This window comes from Loxodonta africana, chromosome 17 (assembly GCF_030014295.1).
Source record: "Loxodonta africana isolate mLoxAfr1 chromosome 17, mLoxAfr1.hap2, whole genome shotgun sequence".
In the NCBI taxonomy this organism is placed as follows: Eukaryota; Metazoa; Chordata; class Mammalia; order Proboscidea; family Elephantidae; genus Loxodonta; species Loxodonta africana.
Genome location: NC_087358.1, coordinates 5,664,562 through 5,685,356, shown reverse-complemented (window position 1 = coordinate 5,685,356; position 20,795 = coordinate 5,664,562). Strand labels below are relative to the sequence as shown.

At 43.1% G+C, this 20,795-nt stretch overlaps 1 long non-coding RNA gene across 1 annotated transcript; it reads right to left on the bottom strand.

The window, feature by feature from the left end:
* Positions 1-308: 308 nt before the first annotated feature.
* LOC111750414 (uncharacterized) lies at positions 309-20,522 on the bottom strand. The gene is made up of 3 exons (XR_002785548.2): positions 17,587-20,522; positions 14,352-14,558; positions 309-7,751 (listed from the first exon to the last, which is right to left on the bottom strand). It is a non-coding gene; the product is annotated as an uncharacterized LOC111750414 (long non-coding RNA).
* Positions 20,523-20,795: the final 273 nt, after the last annotated feature.

The following is a 20,795-nucleotide window of genomic DNA, read 5'->3' as shown; positions in this document are numbered from 1 at the left end:
ACTTAGTACATTCCACATTCTGATTATTAATAGATATTTACAGTGTTTCTTCACAGTTTGAGTCGTGCCAAAGAAGTCCATGAGAACCAAGGTACTACCTTGAATATATCCCACCTGAATTTAGAGAACATTTCAAGAATAGATTTGACACATTGAACACTAATGACTGAAGACCAGATGAGTTGTGGAATGACATCAAGGACATCATACATGAAGAAAGCAAGAAGTCATTAAAAAGACAGAAAAGGAAAAAAAAAAAAAGATCAAAATGAATGTTAGAAGAAACTAGGATTCGGAATTGACTCGACTGTGCCTAAGAACAATGACAAGAAAGCATTGTATGAATATACAAAATTTGTTTATCTCTTTATCTGTTGATGAACATTTGAGGTGTTTCCAGTTTTTGTATAATCAGAAAAAGGACGCTGGGAAATTTATATTAGCTTCGAATGGGTATGTGTTTTCATTACTACTGGGCAAATATCTACGCGAGGAAGGACGGGATCCATGGTAGATGTATGCTTGACTTTTTTCAAGAGACTGCCAAGTGGTTTTCCAAGGCGGTGGCACCATTTTAAAATCTGGCCAGTCATATATAAGAGTTCCAGTTCTTGAAACAAATGAAAGACAGTGATTATCACCAGAGAAGTAAAAGCCTGTAATAAATAACCAAATGGAAATTTTAGAACTGAAAAATATAGTAGCTCACTTAAAGATACTATTGGGTTGGCTCAGTAGGAGAATGGAGATGATAGAGTGAAAAAGCCATGGCTTTGAAGATAGATCTATAGAAATTATCCAATCTAAACAACAGAGAGAAAAAAATATAATAAAAAAAGTTAACAGAGTCTCGGGGATCTGTGAGATAATATAAAATAGTATAGCACTCATGTCAGTTAAGTTCCAGAAAAAAGGACAATGTAATTTTTACAGAACAAATATTTGAAGAAATAGTGGCTGAAAAATTCCCGAATTTGATGAAAGACAGAAATTTAGAGATTTGAGATGCTTGAAGAACTCCAAACTGGATAAACTCAAAAGAAACCATGCCCAGATATATCATAATCAAACTGGTGAAAAGTAATGGTTTAAAAAATTCCTGAAAGCTGCCAGAGAAAGAATGCCACATCACAGTTGAATGACTGGATTTCTCTTGGGAAACTAAGGAGGTTAGTAGAAAGTGACACAACATATTTGAAGTAGTAAAAGAAAATAATCTGGTCAACCCAGGGTTCTCCAGTGAAAATATCTTTCGGAAATGGAAGCATCATAGCAATATTCTCAGGTGAAAGAAAACTAAAAACTAGTAAAAAGCAGACCTTCTCCAAAAGAACTGTTACAGAGGGTATTGCAGGAGGAAAGGAAGTTATATCTCGGGAAAAATGGGAATTTCAAGCGTGAAAGAAGAGCAACAGAAATGGTAACCAAACCAAAAAACCCGGTGCTGTTGAGTAGATTACGACTCCTTGCGACCCTGTAGGTCAGAGTGGAACTGCCCCATCGAGTTTCCAAGAAATGGTGAAGATCTAGGTCAATGTGATAGATTACTTTTGCTCTCAAGGTCTTTAAAATATTACATACAATGATGGATAGCAAAAATTATAACATCATCTGGTAGTAGATGTAATATATATGTCAACTATAACATAAAATAGAGGCTAAGCTTTCTACATTTCATTTGGAAAAGTAAAATACTATTTTTAATAGACTGTGAAAAGTGAAGTAATAATAGAGTAATACCTAGAAAAACCACTAAAAGTGACACAAAGAGCTGTAAACAAAAATCCATTAAATGAGTTAAAATAAAATACTAAGATATATTTGAATAGTCCAAATAATGTAGAAAAGGGGAGACAAGAAAAAAATAGAAGGGACAAACAGAAAACAAAACAACATAACAGTAGATATAAATCCAACTATATTAATAATCACATTAAATGCAAATCTTCTAAGCACAATAAATAAAGACCATGATGGTTAGATTGAACAAGCAAACAAACAAAAAAAACCAAGTGTCAAAATATGTTAAGAAACCCACTTTAAATAGAATGATATGAATAGGTTACATATAAAAAGATGGGAAATATATACAACGCAAATACATTAAAACAAGGCTAGAGTGGTTCCATTAATATTAGAGTGGATGTCAGAACAAGGGAAATGACCAGGAATAAACAGTGTCATTGCATAATGATAAAAGGGTCAATACACCAAGAAGATACAGGATTCATAATGTATATGAACCTAACAAAAGGAATTCAAAATATAATCTGACAGAACTCTAAGGAGAAATAAATTCGCAGTTACAGTTGGAGATTTTAAGAGTCCTCATTCAGCAATAAAACAAGTAGACAAAAAAAAAATCAACAAAAACCAAAATAAACAAACAAACAAACCCATTGCTGTCGAGTTGATTCCAACTACCAGTGACCCTACAGGACAGGGTAGAACCGCCCCGTAGGGTTTCCAAGGAGTGGCTGGTGGATTTGAACTATTGACCTTTTGGTTAGCAGATCAGCTCTTAACCACTGTGCCACCAGGGCTCTAAACACCACCACTCCACCAAACAACAGTGAAGTACGCATTCTTTTCGAGCGCACACGGAGCACATACCAAGATGTAGGTCATAAAACAAACTTTAACAAACCTTTGTAAAAGAATTGAAGTCATATGAAGTATGTTCTCTGACCACAATGGAATTACTCTAGAAAATCAATAAAGGAAAAATAGCTGGAAAATACCCAACTTCTTAGAAATTAAACTGTGTACTTCTAAATAATCCATGGGTCAAAAAGCACATTTCAAAGGAAATGATCAAATATTTTGATTTGACTGAAAATGAAAATACAACATATCAAAATGAAGCTAGAGCAATGCTTAGAAGGAAATATATGTTATTTAATGCATATAGTAGAAGTGAGGCCTCACATCAATAGTCTGTGCTTTCATCTTAAGGAACCAGAAAAAAAAGACCACAATAAACTCAGAGTTATCAGAAAGAAGCAAATAATAAGATAAGAGCAGAACCAATAAAACTGAAACAAAACAAAACAAAAAAGTAATACAAAAATCTAGGAAACCAAATGCTAGTTCTTTGAAAAGATCAATAACATTGATAAACCTCTAGACAGACTCACCAAGACATAATTCTTTGGAGGATGCAAACTACTGAAACTCACTGAAGAAGAGATAGATTACTTGCGTAGTCCTATCTCTATTGAAGTGATTGGATTCACAGTTAGATGACACAGACTTAGTATGAAAAGTAAACAAGACTGACCTACTGACCTAAGTCCTCATGTTGCCTTTGCTGAGGGATAGAAGGGGTCCCAAAACCTGAGTGACTGTTAATCTATTTAATGAAAGGTCTTGAGTAAGAGGTTGACAACTGTGGGTTTTGAGCAAATGTTTTGCAAAAGGAAAATGATGAAAGAAATGGTTCTTAAAGGCTGTCTTAGTTTCTTAGTGCTGCCGTAGCAGAAATACCACAATTGGGTGGCTTTGACAAAAATTTATTTTCTCACAGCTTAGGAGGCTAGAAGTCTGAATTCAGGGTGACAGCTCTAGGGGAGGGCTTTCTCTCTCTGTCGGCTCTGAGGAGAGGTCTTTGTCGCCTTTCAGCTTCTGCTCCTCAGTTCCTTGGCCATCTTCACTTGATGTGACGTCTGTCTTCCCCTGTCTGTGTATCCTTCCTTCTGTGCCTAATCTGCCCTTTTGATATGTCGAAGGTGATTGGCTTACAACACACCCTACACTGATACAGCCTCATTGGCGTAACAGAGAAACCCTATTCCCAAATGGGATTACATCCACAGCTATAGGGGTTTAGGATTTACAACGCATATTTTGGGGGGACACAACTCAATCCATAACAAGGTCTTAATCTCCTTAAGCCAAGGAGACCATTTTTGCAAGTAAGTTCAGAGTAGATTTGGATGAGATAGAATCTAGAACCTAGAGACAAGGACACTAACCAGGAGGATGTTACCGAAACACAGTAAGGGGTGGCAAGGGCTTGGTCTAACCAGAGCCAGTCAGGTAGATTCTGACTCATGGCAACCCCGTGTGTGTCAGAATAGAACTGTGCTCCAGACCTGTCTTCTGAGGCACCTCTGGGTGGACTCAAATGGCCAACCTTCTGGTTAGCAGCCAAGTGGCAGGCAGTTTTCACAACTGAAAATAAGGGATAAATCTAAGAATTGGTGTACTTTGTACATAGCCACAACGTAAACCTGTTTTTCTCCAAATAAGATAATATTTTTCAATGAAGATAACATGTAGCCCTGCTTCTTGGGTAAGAAGCAACACATATTAAGCATTTCTGAAACATCTTGAAAAAGCTGCCAGACTCAGTATTCCCTTCTTCCTGGTCTGCTCCAGACTGTTAGGTATGCTGTGGGCCCGCAGCGTTTTCTACAGGAGTCTCTTTGGACGTAAGAATGACTGAATTTGCCAAGTCGAAAATGAAAACCCTAAAATGGAGGCAGAATCACAAGTATTACTTCTGTCCAATTAAATGTAGAAAATAGACAATGAAACTGCTTCTGTTTATGTGCTTCCACATTTAAATCTTCTTAAACCCCCTCCAATAACTGAAGTTACACAATGGAAAATAAAGTCGGGGTAAAACAGGCCTGGTGGTCTCAGGAACAAGCAGAATTTGTCAAGCAGTGTTTATAAAATCCATTGTTATGTATATTTTGAGAACAGTCCTTTTGGTGGCATCCAGTGTGTGCTTGTGGCAAGAGCTGAAAAAAATTGGGACAATGAGCACAGCTAAAACATGATACCCTCCCAGCTGCTGACTTCACCCCCTTCTGTTTGAAAATGTTTACTCTGGTTCCCGGAACTGCTTGTGGGTAACACTGAGGTCTTTTCAAAAGGCACGTGTTTCTAAAGACCCAATCATCTTCAAAATACTTGAAAGAAAAACAAAATGGTCTTCTAAGCTCAGCAACTCTGGCCATCTGGAAGCTTGTCAGACACGCAGAATTGCAGGCCTGCTCAGACCTCTGAACCAGAATGTTTATTTTTAACCTGATGCCGAGGGGCTTAAGGGGCCCTGATGGCTCAATGGTTAAGCGCTTGGCTGCTAGCTGAGAGGTTGGCTGTTCAAACTCACTGGTGACTCTGAGGGAGAAAAGACCTGGCGATCTGCTCCTGTAAAGAGTAAACCAAAAAACCAAACCCAGTGCTGTTGAGTCAATTCCGACTCATAGCGACCCTATAGGACAGAGTAGAACTGCCCCATAGAGTTTCCAAGGAGCGCCTGGTGGATTCAAACTGCTGACCTCCTGGTTAGCAGCCATAGCACTTAACCACTATGCCACCAGAGTTTCCTACTTGTCTATACAATTCCCTTTATTAGGGATCTTTCTTTTTATATAATTCTTTTAATTACTTTCTAGTGCCTTTTCCCTTCCATCTAAAGAAATATCATTAGTATTTTTTCTAGGGCCAGTCTGGTGGATACGAACTCTCTCAGCTTCTGTTTGTCTGGGAATGTTTTAATTTCACCCTCATTCTTGAAGGAAATTTTTGCTGGGTATAGTATTCTTGGTTGACAGTTTTTTTCTTTCAGCACTTTAAATATTTCATTACATTGCCTTCTGGCCTCCAATATTTCTGAGGAGAAGTTGGCACTTAATCTTATTGGGGATCCTTTGTATGTGACTGTTTGCTTCTCTCTCCCTGGTTTCAGGATTAAATCTCTTTATCTTTACTTTTTTGAGAGCCTAACTATGATGTATCTTCGTGTAGATTTCTTTGGGTTTATCTTGCTTAGGGTTCTTTGTACTTCTTGGATTTGTAGATTCATGTCCTTTGTTAGATTGGGGAAATTTTCTGTCATTACTTTGTCAACTATTCTTTCTCTCCCTTTCTCTCTCATCTCCTATTGGAATTCCCATGATGCACATATTATGTCTCTTGTTTTTGTCTCATACTTCCATTAAACTGTGCTTAGCCTTTTTGAGCCTCCATTCTTGTTACTCTTCAGCTTTGGTAATTTTCACTATCTTATCCTTTAATTCACTGATTCTTTCTTCTGTCTTATTAAATCTGTTGGAAAGTCCTTCTGTTGTGTTTCTCATTTATCGTTCCCTTCAGTTGCAATATCTCTTTTTTTAGAATCTCATTTTGTTCTTGCATTGTTTTCCTTATTTCTTTGATACCTTTGCCTATTTTTTTGTTTAACTCTTTAATTATGCTTAATGTTGTTATATTATATCCTTCCATTTTTTTCATTATTTGGTTAACCCTAGAAGTGCTTTCACTCCCTTTGTTGTGTTCATTTGGATGGGCCATCATTTCTTTGTTCCTTGTGTGTCTTGTGATTTTTTGTTAGGGCACTGGAATTTTTGAGGGTATTAACTTTCTTGGTTCTTTCCAGCATTTGGTGTTTTTGCCTGAATTACTTTTTGCAAAAAATCTCTTTGGCAGGCAAAGCCTTTGGTTTTTGCTTACCATTTCCTCTGTCTCTCTGTGATAGTTCCTTTTTCCTCCCTGGTTTAATTAGGTTTTGAAAGTCCCATATCTCAGTTTTCAACTTCCAATGTCTCCCAAACACAGCAGAGAACATCCTGTGGTCAGCCTGTCCACCAGCGAGTACTGCCTCTCAGACAAGATATTGTGTACTAATCAATATATTCACCAAAGAATGTAGTCCTCTCTCTCTGATTATTAGTCCCTTCACATCTCTGTTTCTACAAGCATGTTTTCAGTCAGAAAACCCACTCCCAGTGAGCTCCCTTCTGGGCTGGGTTGTTGAGTTTTTTTTTTGTTTTTGTCTGAGGCTTCCTTCTCTGCTTATATCTGAGTTGACATTCAGGGGAAGCACAAGCCAACTTTTCTTCTTTTCAGGAGGAGGAGGGGCTGGCACTCACCTCCACAAGATCTGCTTTGTTTGTATCAGAGCCCCAGTGGCCCTGTGATGGTGGTGAGGGCAGTCTCCACTTAGGCGACCTTCCTCCTGGCCCCACTGTAGGGAACCTTCTGTTGGAATTTGTATCAATCCAGCATCTGATATTTACCAGGTGGAGGAGGGGTTGTCATGCTCCAAATGGACCCCCAGGAAGGTCTGCCTTTTTGTTATCAGAGTCTGCCCTGTAGTATGTGAGCTGTGGGTATAGACTCCACTCAAGATGCATGCTTCCTAGCACCCAGCAGCCTCAGTTAGTAGTCCTAAGTGCTGACCAGAAGGTGGAGAAGACAGACCCAAAGTGTCCCCAAGGGAGGTCTGCCCTGTCGGTTTCAGAAGCCTGAGCTATGGGGTGCCCAGGGAAGCAGGTAGAGCATGGACTATGAGAGTGGAGTCCACTGCAGGGTCTCCTGTAGCAATTCACAGTAGGCTTGCAGCCAACAGTGTCTGTGTGGAGGAGGTCCGGCACACTCCAAACAGACCACTGGGGAGGCGTGCCTTGTTGATTGTAGAGTAGAAGTTTGGGGTCCACTCTCTTTGTACAGACAGGGAGTGTGGTTAGGGAAGCTGCTCTTTAGCTGGGACCACTTCCCCAGTTGACAATAGCTGGAGGCCTGCATGGCTGGGGAGGGGCAGGGTTGGTGGAAGAAATGATTTTCTTACCATATGTGACTTCTTGTTGATACTTGCCTGTCTGCAGTTCCCCACTGCTTTCCTCTGCTCCCTGATTCAGAGTTCCTCAAGCCAAGAACCATTTCCTTGTTGTATTTGTGCCATCTTCCCAGGATGCGCTCCCTTTCCTTCTCTTGATGAATGTCTTGGCCTGGTTTTCCTAGAGAACAGAGCCTAAGTCAAAATTTCCATGTTAAAGCCTTGAGAGCGTAGGATCCAGAGAAGCCAGGTATGCGAGAGGGGAAGAGGGGAGTCAAGCAGAAAATAGTGCATTACCAAGCTGTGATTGTTGGGACTGTGTGTCAACTTGGCTGCACCGCGGATCTCAGTGTTTATATGTGATCACTCCCATGTTGGGATCTGCTGTGAGTAGCTAATCAGTTGAAAGGGAGTTTCCTGGAGCGTGTGGCCTGCACCTGAATATAAGCAGATGCTCTGGCTTTTGCTCTCCCCGGATCCTGCAGCTGGCTCCTGTTTGTCTGGCCTCCGGTTCTGGGGACTTTAGCTGGCACCTTACCCGCCGAACTTGGGATTTCTCAGTCTTCACAGCCAGTGTGCAGAGCCCTGCTGTCTGACCTGCCGATCTTGGGTTCCCCAGCCCCTGCGGCTACATGAGTCCGGAGAGGCCTCTGTCCTGATCCAGACTTTGGACATTCCAGTCGCTACAACTGCATAAGCCATTTCCTTGATGTGAATCTCTCTCCCTTGCTATACATATTTATACGCTTTACGGGTTTTGCCTCTGTAGACAACCCAGCCTAAAATGCAAGCTATACAGGTAGACCTTTGCTAGAAAACAAACTGGCCACTTAGTCACACAAGACATCTCTGGGGAGGGCACTGGGAAGCACTGGATTCTGGAGTAGTCTGTCAGCAGGAGGAAGGGAGAAGAATCTGTCTGCTGCTCCTTTCTGTCTGTTGTTTCTCACTGGCCAAAGTTTCCTCCCACAGTTGGGGTGTTAACTCCCCATGTTTCTGGGCTGTTTCATCTTCCCCACACTCCACAAGAGCAGTGGCATCGAGTCAGTGAAAGGGCACAAGTCAGCAATATTTTATGCCTGCCTGTCTGCAACTAAGGAGCCCCGTTGGTGCAGCGGTTAAGTGCTTGGCTGCTAACCAAAAGGTCAGCAGTTTGAACTTGCCAGCTGCTCTGAAAGGAGAAAGATGTGGTAGTCTATTCCTGTAAAGGTGACAGCCTTGGAAACCCAGTTCTACTGTCCTATGAGGTTGCTATGAGTTGAAATTGACTTGATGGCAATGGTTTGTCTGCTGAGAGAGGAAATACTAAAAGAAGCCCTCCAGACTGAAATGAAAGTTCATGAGACAGTAACTCGAAGCTATAAGAAAAAAAAAAAAAAAGGAACACAGTAAAGGTAACTTCATAGGTAAATATAAAAGCCAGGATTATTATACTTTAGATTTGGTTTGTACCTTCTCTCTTTTTCCTATATGATTTAAAAAGCAAATGCATGAAACAGTAATTATAAATCTATGCTAATGGGCATTAAATGTATAAAGATGTAATACATCGAGATAATATGGCAGTGGTGGGACAGGGATGCAGAGAAGCAGAACCCTCTTACCCAATCTATTCTTCACAATTAAATGCATTTCTTTCTTGAATTAAGTTTGATCATCTTACTCCTTTCCCTTTAAATATTTTAGAGGCTCCTCATCGAAACTGAGAGAAAATTCATAATTCCTTAGGAAAAAAAAGTATACTTTTTTTTTAACACCACAGTCCCTTGACAATCTGTTCAGTTGATAGCCTACCGCTTCCATTGTCACACCCAACTCATCAACCATAAAGTTTGTAGGCTGCCAAAGCATAGTGTTATTTTTGTCTGCCTTCATGCATATTGTTTCTTTTCCCTTGAAAACTTCTGGCCATCTGGAATTAACTAACTCCTACTCATCTTTCAAAATTCACTTCAGGTATAATTCCCCACAAGACCAAGGTTTTGGCTTGTTTAGTATCCTGTAGAAGCTGTTCTGGGCTTCTGTAACATCACCCTCACAGTATGTTGTAATTGTTATCTCATCTGTCCCCTCAACTAGGTGTGAGCTACCATCTTTTTAACGCTAATCCTTGTCATATCAAAGTCGTTCCATTAGTGCTCTTTAAGTAAATGGATGAGTAACACGTGGAAAAAAAAATGATTACGTTGCTATTATTGTATTAAGAGTCGAAAGGGAGGGTGATGGGATCAGAGGATTTTTGAGTTGCATGGACTTTATAAATTGTTTGCCTTTCTTTTAAAAGTAGAGGGAGGGTGAGAAGAAAGTGTCCACAGTAAGGAATTTAGAATTGCTTACCAAAACAAAAAAATTATACTTGGAGTCAGATGCTTTTGAGTCAAAATCCAATCCTGCAATTTAATAGTTTCTGACATTGGACAGGCCATTTAACCTATAAAAACTTAATTGTTGGAGTCCTGGTGGCACAGTTGGGTCCTGGTGGTGAAGTGGATAAGCGTTTGGCTGCTAACCAAAATATTGGCATTTCGAATTTACCAGCTGTTCCTTAGAAACCCTATTTGGCTGTTCTACTCTGTCCTATAGGGTCACTATGAGCTGGAATTGACACAATGGCTATGGGTGTTTTTGATTGGGTGTGTGGTGGTTTAGAGCTGAACTGCTATCCAAAAGGTCGGCAGCTTGAATCCACCAGTCGCTCCTTGGAAACCCTATGGGGTCGCTATGAGGTGGAATTGACTCGACCACAATGTGCTTTAATGGGTTTAAGCTTAATTATATCAGTTAAAATAGATTTAACAATCTCATAGGATTGTCAACTTTGTGGGGCTGCCAACCTCACAGGATAGATAGATAGATAGGCAGATAGATAGACAGACAGACAGACAGATAGATAGCTGCTTTTGAGTTGACTCTGACTCATGGCAACCTTACGTACAACAGAACTCAACTTTGCCCTGTCTTGTGTCATCCTCAAGATCATTGGCACGTTGGTGTCCACCATGGAGGCTTTTGTGCCGATCCATCTCACCCAGGGTCTTCCTTGTCCTTGCTGGCCCTCTGCGTCACCAAACATGGTGCCCTCCTCCAGCTGTGGACCCCTCCTGATGATGTGTCCAAAGCAAGAGAGCTGAACATGTTGCGTTGGGACCCCTAAGATTTTCATTTGCTGGTTTTTACAAGTTGATCACCAGGCCTTTCGTCCTAATCTGTGTTAGTCTGAAAGCTTTGCTGAAACCTGTCCACCAGGGATGACTCTGCTGGCATTTCAAATACTGATGGCATAGCTCCCGGCATCACAGCAACACACAAGCCACCACAGGATGACAAGCTGACAAACAGGTGGCGGATCTCCTAAGACAGTCACACTTGAATAGCATGCCCTTTAGGAAGATGACTTATCGTACCCATTGCTTTCCTCAATTATTGATTATAATTTTGAAGCCCCAGGTCATGAAACTATTGAAGAGGTAGAACCAGGACCATAAACCTAGGTTTATTCCCTCTGAGTGCTGTAGGTTTGGTTAGGGCCCGGCACTGCTTGGACTGACGAGGTTGCCCATGTGGCCCAGAATGATCCCAGCTCACAGGCTGGTCAGTTCTTGGAAGCTTCCATTTCCCCAATGTACTCTAAAAATGACAACCCTTTCTCCTTGTGCAATGACCAGAGCGAAGTTAGAGAGTGCTAGTTTATTTTATTATTTTTAAAAATAATATATGTTATTTTGTTGTTGTTGAACATACAGCTGAACGTACACCAATTCCACAATTTTCACGTGTACAATTCACTCACACTGATTATACTCTTCAAGTTGTGCGACCATTCTTATGCTCCTGGTCCATGTTGTCCTTCCCCCATTCACATAAACTTACTGCCCCCTAAGCTTCCTGTCTAACCTAGCTTATTAAAACTGGCTCCATCTCCCCCAGCCCCACTGATGGTCTGCTTGATTGCCAGACCCTTCTTTGGGTTACAGGTAGATAACCAGCAGGGCTCCGGGCAGGCAGTTGTAGCCCACAAGCTACTGGCTAGAGGTGGAGCTGTGACGCCCTTTGGACCCGTAAGTCCTGCTGACGGCCACAAAAATGCATTTCCAGCTGGTTCCATGACAGCTGTGTGGTGCTGTGGTGGTGTTGTCTGAATTGTGGACACAATACTCAAGTCCAATTGAGTTTCCCTTGCAAGTTTTGGCACGTATAGCTTTGATCATTTTCACAGCAAAAGTCCAACATCCTTTGAGGGAAAAAGAGCTGGACAAATGGTTTTTCTGCCCAAGTTGAAGGGTACTGTAGAGTCAGTGAGAAGACTGACAGATCACCTAAGTCTTCGAAGCCCTCCAGTGAGTGACCTGCAGTGGAGGCCAGTTCTTGGACCTACACACTGTTTGGCAGCTCTTAGTGACAATGTGAATAGGCCCCCACTTTCACTGGAGGACACTGTAGACCTTGACAGAGAACAGTCTTCTACACTTTCACTTCATGGAATGATGAAGGCTCATCTTGAAGGACAGATGCTGCCACTGGAAGAGGCACCAAGATCCCTCCTGTGATGGTTATGATTGTGAGTCAACTTGGCTGGGCCGTGATTGTCAGTGTTTTGGCAGTTATATGATGTTGTGGTCACTTCCCTGTTGAGATCTGAGGCATGATCACCCCCATGATGGGATCTGTTATGAGTAGCCAGTAAGTTGAAGGGGAGTTTCCTTGGGTGTGTGGGCTGCATCCAGTGTGGGTAGACATTCTGGCAAGGCTCGGGGGCTTTCGCTTGTTCTGGATCCTGCAGCTGGCTCCTGTTTGTCTGACCCCGGGTTTTTGGGACTTGAACTAGCAGCTTACCTGCAGTCTTGCCTGCTGATCTTGGGATTCGTCAGTCTTCACAGACTGTGAGCAACAGCCCCGCTCTCCAGACTGCCAATCTTGGGTTCAACAGCCCCTGTGGCTACGTGAATCAGGAGAAGCCTTTTTCTTGACCCACGGACTTGGAACGTTTCAGCCTCTACAACCGCATGACCCATTTCCTTGATATAAATCTCTCTCTCTATATATACACTTCACTGGTTTTGCTTCCCTAGAGAACCCAGCCTAAGATAAACCTCCAATCCCAAGTGGCTGAGGTCAATCCACGTTGACTGGTTTAAAACAACAATGAAGAAAAAAAACTCAAATCAATGACAACCACAACCCAAGCTGAATTTATTTGTATTTTTATTGGTTTATCCCTAAATTCATAGATTAATCTCATTGACATTTGGCCGAAAACTTGTTAATTTGATTTATTATTTTATTTTTAATCTTCGTTATGTTGGTTATAAGGAATCCCTGGGTGGTGCAAATGGTTAACACACCCCACTGCAAACTGAAAGGTTGGAGGTTCAAGCCAATACAGAGGTACCTGGGAAGAAAGGCCTGGAGGTCTACTTCTGAAAAAGCCAGTCCTTGAAAACCCTTTGGAGCACAGTTCTACTCTGACACACACGGGGTTGCCGTGAGTTGGGTTGTCATGAGTCAAAGATGAGTTTTTTTTTTCCTTTATGTTGTTTATAATAATTCTTTGCTGTTTAAACATTTCTAAGTTTTATGCAGTCGAAACAAAGTATGTTTGTATGGCAACAAAACAAAGCAAAGTAACAGTGCAGGTTAGCAGGGTTCAAGGCTCTCAGATGCACTGCCATATAGAAGCAATTGCACTTTGCTGAGTCCTGTCTCCCAGTTTCCTGTAAAAATTTTTTTATGGATCATCTGTCTCATGTACCCAGGAGTGCATGGAATATTCTTTGGGACATGTCGTTCTAGTTAATGCATCCCCATGGACTCACGTCAACTCTCGGGATAAAATCAAGACACTCCTGCAAAGGCTAAGATATGCAAACTGGATGAAAAGGCTAAGATATGCGAACTGGAGGAAGAGAGTGACCCAAGAGGTCATTTTTCTTAATTATAATCTATATTCATACATTCCTCCCTCATCAGTAATTATCCTTAGCAGCGCCTTCAGTGAAGGATGGTCATTAAAACTGAAAGTTACAAAGGAATCAAAGATCATTCAACTGAATGGGAAATGTTATTACGAACTAATGTTACTTAAGGAGCCCTAGTGGTGCAGTGGTTAAGCACTCAGCTGCTAACTGAAAGGTCGGCTGTGCGAACCCACCAACCACTCCAGAGAAAGATGTGACACTCTGCTTCCGTAAAGATGACAGCCTTGAAAGTCCTGTGGGGCAGTGCTATAGGGCTGTTATGAGTTGGAATTGACTCGACGGCAATGGGTTTTGGGTTTAATGTTACTTAAAATGTTATTAAAATTCTCTTTATCTTATAAAAAATATTAAAAGGCATCTCAAAGCTTAGAAGATTAAAAAAAAAAAATTAACAGCTAACCCGACTGGTACATCCCGATTGACCTGCGTAGCTTGAAATGAACGCCAGCACCTGTGCGTTCCGCCCACAGTGAGCTACGGTGGGTGCAGTTTGCTTTGTGGCTCTCATATCGCTACCTGGCGTTTCGGAATTCAGTAGTCTGTAACCAGGGGGAAGGGTGCTCCCCGGCTTCCAGCTTCCTTGACTGCTGCACCTCACAGGACTTCAGAGGACGCCTGGGCAACTTTATGATTTATTTTCAAACGATTTCTGGAAAGAAGCTCAGCATCTCAGCGCTGCGTGATTTTTTCTCGCTGCTGCTCAACTACGTTCAGATTCACCCTCAAAGCTACTGAACTGGCATCAGAGAACTCTGCCTAAGAGGAGAGAAACAACCTTTCCCATAAAAGTGATAATAATAGCTTACGTTCCCGGGATATCTGTCCTCTGAAGAATCTGTAGAACCTTCACGTGAGTTGGTGAGAAGATTTTCATCCAGGAGGCTTTCTTGTCTTCGGTGGCCTTGGTAAAGTTTTTCAAAGTTTAAATACATTGCTGAGTACCTTTCTCATCTTGTGCTGTTCTGTGCTCAGGTTTAATGCACCTCCATTTCACTCATGATGACCGCCTCTACCTTTTTAAAAAAAAAAAAAAACTTAACCTTTGGAATTGACGCCTTTGAATTGTGGTGTTGGTGAAGAGTATTGAATATACCATGGACTGCCAAAGAACGAACAAATCTGTCTTAGAAGAAGTATAATCAGAATGCTCCTTAGAAGCAAGGATGGTGGGATTTCGCTTCACGTACTTTGGACACGTTAACAAGGGGGATCAGTCCCTGGAGACTGATGCTTGGTAAAGCAGAGGGTCAGTGAAAAAGAGGAAGACCCTCAGTGAGATAGACTGCCAGTGGCTGCAGCAATGGGCTCAAGCATAACAACGATTGCGAGGATGGTGCAGGACCAGGCAGTGTTTTGTTCTGTTGTACATGGCGTTGCTATGAGTTGAAGCCGACTCGACAGCACCTAACAACAACAACAACAACGACATTCAGAACTGCAACAGTGTTTTAGCTAAGTCACTTTTTTATTTGTCCTTATCATTCAGTTTCTCTGGGTGGTATTTTCTTCCCATGTTCTTTCTTCTTGTTCTGCCACTTCTGACTTCATCCTTCCATTTCATTTGGAGTTCCTGGGTGGTGCAAACAATTAAGCACTTGGCTACTAACCAAAAGGTTGATGGTTCAAAGGTACCCAGCGGCACCTCAGAAGAAAGGCCTGGTGATCAGCTTCGGACAAACCAGCCACTGAAACCCTATGGAGCAGAGTTCTACTCTGACACACATGGGGTCACCATGAGTCAGAATTGTCTCCTCAGTACCTGGTTTGTTCCCAGCTGGGGCTGCTGAGCTGAAGCAATGCTCACCCTCCAGGGGCCTGGAAGCCTGGACACCCCCGCCCCCCACCCGCCCTTCCCTTTATTTAATAGAGTATCCTGTGTCATTCCCTAGTGTTCAGCCCTTCTGGCTTGGCTGTACCGGGAAGGCAAACCTATTGTTTCCTCTTAGGTGGGATGGTCCATCCTAGAATGTGTAAGTCTTGTCTCTGTCTGGCCTGCATATATGTTTGTGGTTTTAGGAGGGAGCCCTGGAGGCAAAATGGGTAAGTGTTCGGCTGCAGACCCAAAGGTTGCTGTTCAAATCTGCCGGTTGCTCCAAGAGAGAAAGATGCAGCAGTCTGCTCCTGTGAAGACTATAGCCTGGGAAACCCTATGGGGCAGTTCCATTCTGTCCTGTAGGGCCCTTCTGAGTCAGAATTGACTCGAGGACACACAGCAATGACATTGCTACATAAACAAGTGGGTTTGGTCTTTTTTAAAAAAATCTTTATGGGAACAGATGGACAGGTTTTTTTCCCTTCTAAGGAGCATTCTGGCTGTACTCCTTCCAAGACAGATTTGTTCGTTCTTCTGGCGGTCCAGGGCATATTCAGTGTTTTTCAACAGCACTATGATTCAAGTGCATCAGTTCTGCTGTCTTCCCTATTCATTGTCCAGCTTCCACATACATACGAGGTGACTGAAAACACCATGGCTTGAGTCAGGCACACCTTAGTCCTCAAAGTGACATCTTTATTTCTATTCCCGCTGAAATGACCATTAAAAAAAAAAAAGACCATTAAATAACAATTATTCATCTTTGTTGGACCTTTTTTTTTTTTTTTTTAATGTACCAGGCATTGCGTTAAGTGCTTTAAACATTTTTCCTCATTTATTCCTTACAACAACACAAGGAAACTGAGGCACAGAGAGGTTAACAGTTTGTTGAAGGCCACACAGCTGGTATGTGAAGGAGCCTCCTAGTATGAACGTGGGTTCTCACCACTAAATTTAGGCAGCTAAATCTCTCCTGTGGGTTTCTTCAGCAGCCTCCAACCATTTCCTTCTCCAAGCTTCCCTTCACACCAGCATAAACTGATGTCTGTAAGCTAGGTACTTGATCACAACACTCTTCTACTTAAAGTTCTTTAGTTTCTCCTCATCACACCTAGGACAAAGGAACCCTGGTGGTGCAGTGGTTAAGTGCTCGGCTACTAACCGTGTTGGCATGACTCGTATTGGCTATAAACAAGAGACGGAGGTGGGAGAACAGGAAAGTCACCTTTATGTTGTTGTACAAGGAAATGGAGTCAGTCGGAGCTGCAGCTGCCAAGACTGGTCGCCAAGGGTGGGCAGGTAAGTTACTTTTAAAGGGGTTTACACGTAGGGAGTTCATACAAGTTACCTCAACATTCTTAATCATACTACGTGGGGACAATGGGGTTTACCTATGACCTCCAAGCAAAAGCAGGATTCAAATGCAAAGCTGGTGGGGAGGAGCCCAGCAAAGGAAAAGATTTTTCAATACAGCACTGTAGGGGAGGAAGCCAGGTAGAGAGTACAGCACTGTGAGGGCTCTGTCTCACAGTAAATCTGTGGGAGAAAGACCTGGCGATCTGCTTCCATAAAGATTACAGCCTAGGAAACCCTCTGGGGCGGTTCTACTCTGTCACATGAGGTTACTAGGAGTTGGAATTAACTGGATGGCACCCAACAACCATCCTAAGGATAAAGTCCATAATATAGCCTTTGCCATTGAGCTTCATGATCTGGTTACTTTTTAGGGTCTTCTTATTTCCTACTTCCTCACCCCACACACAGCTTAGAACTTTCTTTAGTTACCCAAACACAGGATACTTTCTCTCACCTCTGGATCTTCTCACGTGCTGTTTCCTCTGTTTGGGAAGTCTTTCTCTCTCTGTGACTGACCCAAGGAGACCTGGTGGCACCACAGTTAAGACCTCAGCTGCTAACCTAAAGGTCGGTGAATTGAACTCACCCAGTGGCTCAGCGGGAGAAGAGACCCGCCATGTGGATTACTAAGGGTCGGAATAGACTTGGTGGCAGGTAGCAACAGCATGACTGACCCACTTCCCTCACTTGTCCCCTCCTTTTGTTTCCTGGCAGTCTTATTATTTTACCCGTTAAGTTTCAGCTCAGATATCTCCCCCTTTAGGAAGCCTCCATGACTCCCAATTCTGGGTTAGATAGTGTGGTAGGCAAAATAATCACCCCCTCCCCCAAGATGTGCACATCTTATTAACCAAGACCTGTGAATACGTTACCTCACGTGGCAAAAGGCACTTTGTAGATACGATGAAGTTAAGGATCTTGAGATGGGGAGACTAGCTTGGATTACCTGGAAGGGCCCAGTGTAATCACAAGGGTTCTTCCAAGAGCGAGGCAGCAGGGTCAGAGTCAGAGAAGGGGATGGATGATGGAAGCAGAGGTCAGAGCGATGAAGCCACGGGCCGAGGAAAGTGGCAGCCTCTCCTTGTTGTTAGCTGCTGTCGCGTCGATTCCAACTCATGGTGACCCCATGCGTGCTGAGTAAAACTGCCCCATAGGGTTTTCTAAGCTGTGGTCTTCACGGGAGCGTATCACAGGTCTTTCTCCTCGGGAGCTGCTGGGCGGGCTGGAACCACCAACCTTTCAATTAGCAGTCAAGAGCTTAAGCAATTGCGGCACCGAAACCAAACCAAACCCTTTGCCATCGAGGCGATTCTGACTCACTTCCCATCTGCATGCTTAGCCATTTCACCAACAGAGCTCCTTCAGGGAAGAGTGTCCGACTTTCTGACAAACCATTTTGTACTAGTTCACACGACAGAGTTGTGGCTTGTTTAGGCTGGAGAAGTGTATAACATAGAGGCAGAGCGTAGAGGTCTTAGACTGGCGCAGTGATTAAGAGCTATGGCTGCTAACCAAGAGGTCAGCAGTTTGAATCCACGAGCTGCTCCTTGGAAACCACATGGGGCAGTTCTACCCTGTCCTATAGGGCAGCTGTGAGTCGGACTCAAAAGCAGCGAGTTTCTTGTTTTTTTTGTAGTCCATGTGAGGAGCCCTGATGGTACAACAGTTAAGAGCTTGGCTGCTAACCTAAAGGTTAGTGGTTCAAACCCACCCAGCTGCTCCATGGGAGAAAGCCCTGGCGATCTGCTTCTGTGAAGATTATTGTCTAGAAAGCCCTATGGGACAGTTCTACTCTGTCCTGTAGAATCCTTGGGAGTCAGAACGGACTGAACAGAGCACAACAACAACGAAAATATCCCCGTATTAGAACGTACGCTCCATGAGGACAGGGAGTTGTGTCTGGGCTGTTTACTGCTGAAGAGCCCTGGTGGCGCGGTGGTTAAAGCACTCAGCTGCTAACCAAAAGGTAGGTGGTTTAAACTCACCAGCCACTCCTCGAGAGAAAGACCTGGTGATCTGCTCCTGTTAGAGATTACAGCCTAGGAAACACGACAGGGTGGTTCTCCTTTGTCACATCGGGCTGCTGTGAGTCGGAATGGGACCCACAGCACCCAGCACTAACAACAACAAAATGAGAAATTCCTTCTTTTAGTAGCTCTGCCCCGAAGAAGGGACAGAGTATGTGACAAAAGGCAGTGCAGGGTGGTGAAACATCATAGCAGGAGGGGAGAGGCTCAGCTGGCTTGTACACTGGCTGCTGAACCGGCCCTACACCTCCAGATTTTAAAGCCTGTCAGAGAATGAGGTGTCGTGAAGACGGGGCCAAAGCCTCAAGCTTGCAAAATTAGTATTGTGGTTTCCTTTCTGAGCTGCTTAGGATCAAAAAGGAAAAAGAAAAAAAACTTAGAAAAAAATCAATGTCAAGTATAATATAAAATTGGAAACACAGCAATGGTTAGAACAAATTAGAAACACATTTCCAACGTTGGGGTCCAATAACAAAAGGAAACAACCTTTCCCCTCTCTGGGAACTATGTTTCTCTTTGAGGTCTTAGGAAGCCCTGGGGAGGTGCAGACCTTCAGCCTCCAGTCAAGTCTCTAAGTCTGGCTGTGTCTCTGATGGCCCCTCTGCTGCTTTCCTCCCCCTTAAGTTGTTGTTGGTGCTGTCACGTGGATTCTGACTCACAGCGACCCCGTGTGATAGAGTAGAACTGCCGCATAGGGTTTTCTAGGCTGTCATCTCTATGGGAGCAGATTGCCAGATCTTTTCTCCCATGGAACTGCTGGGTGGGTTTGACTCGCCAACCTTTTAGTTAGCAAACAAGTGCTTAATTGTTGCACCACCAGGGCTCCTTCCCCTTAAACAACCTGCAGCTTATCCCTTCACAAGTCACCACGTCTTTTAGGAGCAGAAAGCGGTATAGCATTTCCTGGAGATTTACCAAATCCACCAGACCTCCCTGCTGTGGTTATAGCCACCTTCCCAGGCCCACAGGGAAAAGCAGGCAGAGCCAAGACTGTGGCTGTTTCTAGGAGTGGAGCCATTTAAAAAATGTCATCAAATAATTCTGTTTACATTAGGTATTCTTATTTTTCAGCTTCCTATGCTCTCCAGTGTTTCTGCTCCAGGTGTACATACTTGCGGAGGTCCCCGGGTGGTGCAAATGGCTTCCGCTCAATGGCTAACCAAAAGGTTGTCGGTTCGAACTCACTCAGTGGTGCCGTGGAAGAAAGGCCTGGCGACCTGCTTCCGTAAAGGCTACAGCCAAGAAACCCCCATAAAGCGGATCTACACTATAACACGTGGGGTTGCCAAGAAACCCCCATAAAGTGGCTCTACACTATAACACGTGGGGTTGCCATGAGTTGAAACTGACTTGAAGGCAACAGTTTTTTGGTTTTGTACATATTTGGATGTTCGACTGTTTAAAAACAGTTTTTTTTTATGTTTCCTTTGACAAGAATAAAGAGCTGGTTTCTGAGCTGTTACGTAACAGAGAGGAAGCATCTGTGTTAAGTGAGCCGAGAGGCCTTTTCCTCATTGCCCCTTTTCACTTCCAGCGAAGTCGTTCTGTCTTTCACAACATTCTATTTTCTTTTATTTCTGTACATAACCAATAAACCAGCCTTGGAAGAACTGCAGCCAGAATGCTCTTTAGAAGTGAGAATGGTGAGCCTTCGTCTCATATTCTGTGGACATGTTATCAGGAGGGACCAGTCCCTGGAGAAGGACATCATGCTTGGTAAAGTAGAGGGTCAGGGAAAAAGAGGAAGACCGTTGACGAGATGGATTGACCCAGTGGCTGCAACAGTGGGCTCAAACATAGCAACAATTGTGAGGATGGCGCAGGACCAGGCAGTGTTTCGTTCTGTTGTACATCGGGTCGCTATGAGTCGGAACTGACTCGATGGCACCTAACAACAACAACTCTATTTATTGTCTCTCTGTCCTCCAATTTGAAAAATAAATTCCATGAAAGCGGGGAATAGTGCTTGGTACATAGTAGTTGCTTAATAAATATTTGCTGAAAAAACAGGGGAGGGCTTGGAGGGGCTGGGTGGGCAGACTTCTTGGGAGAGG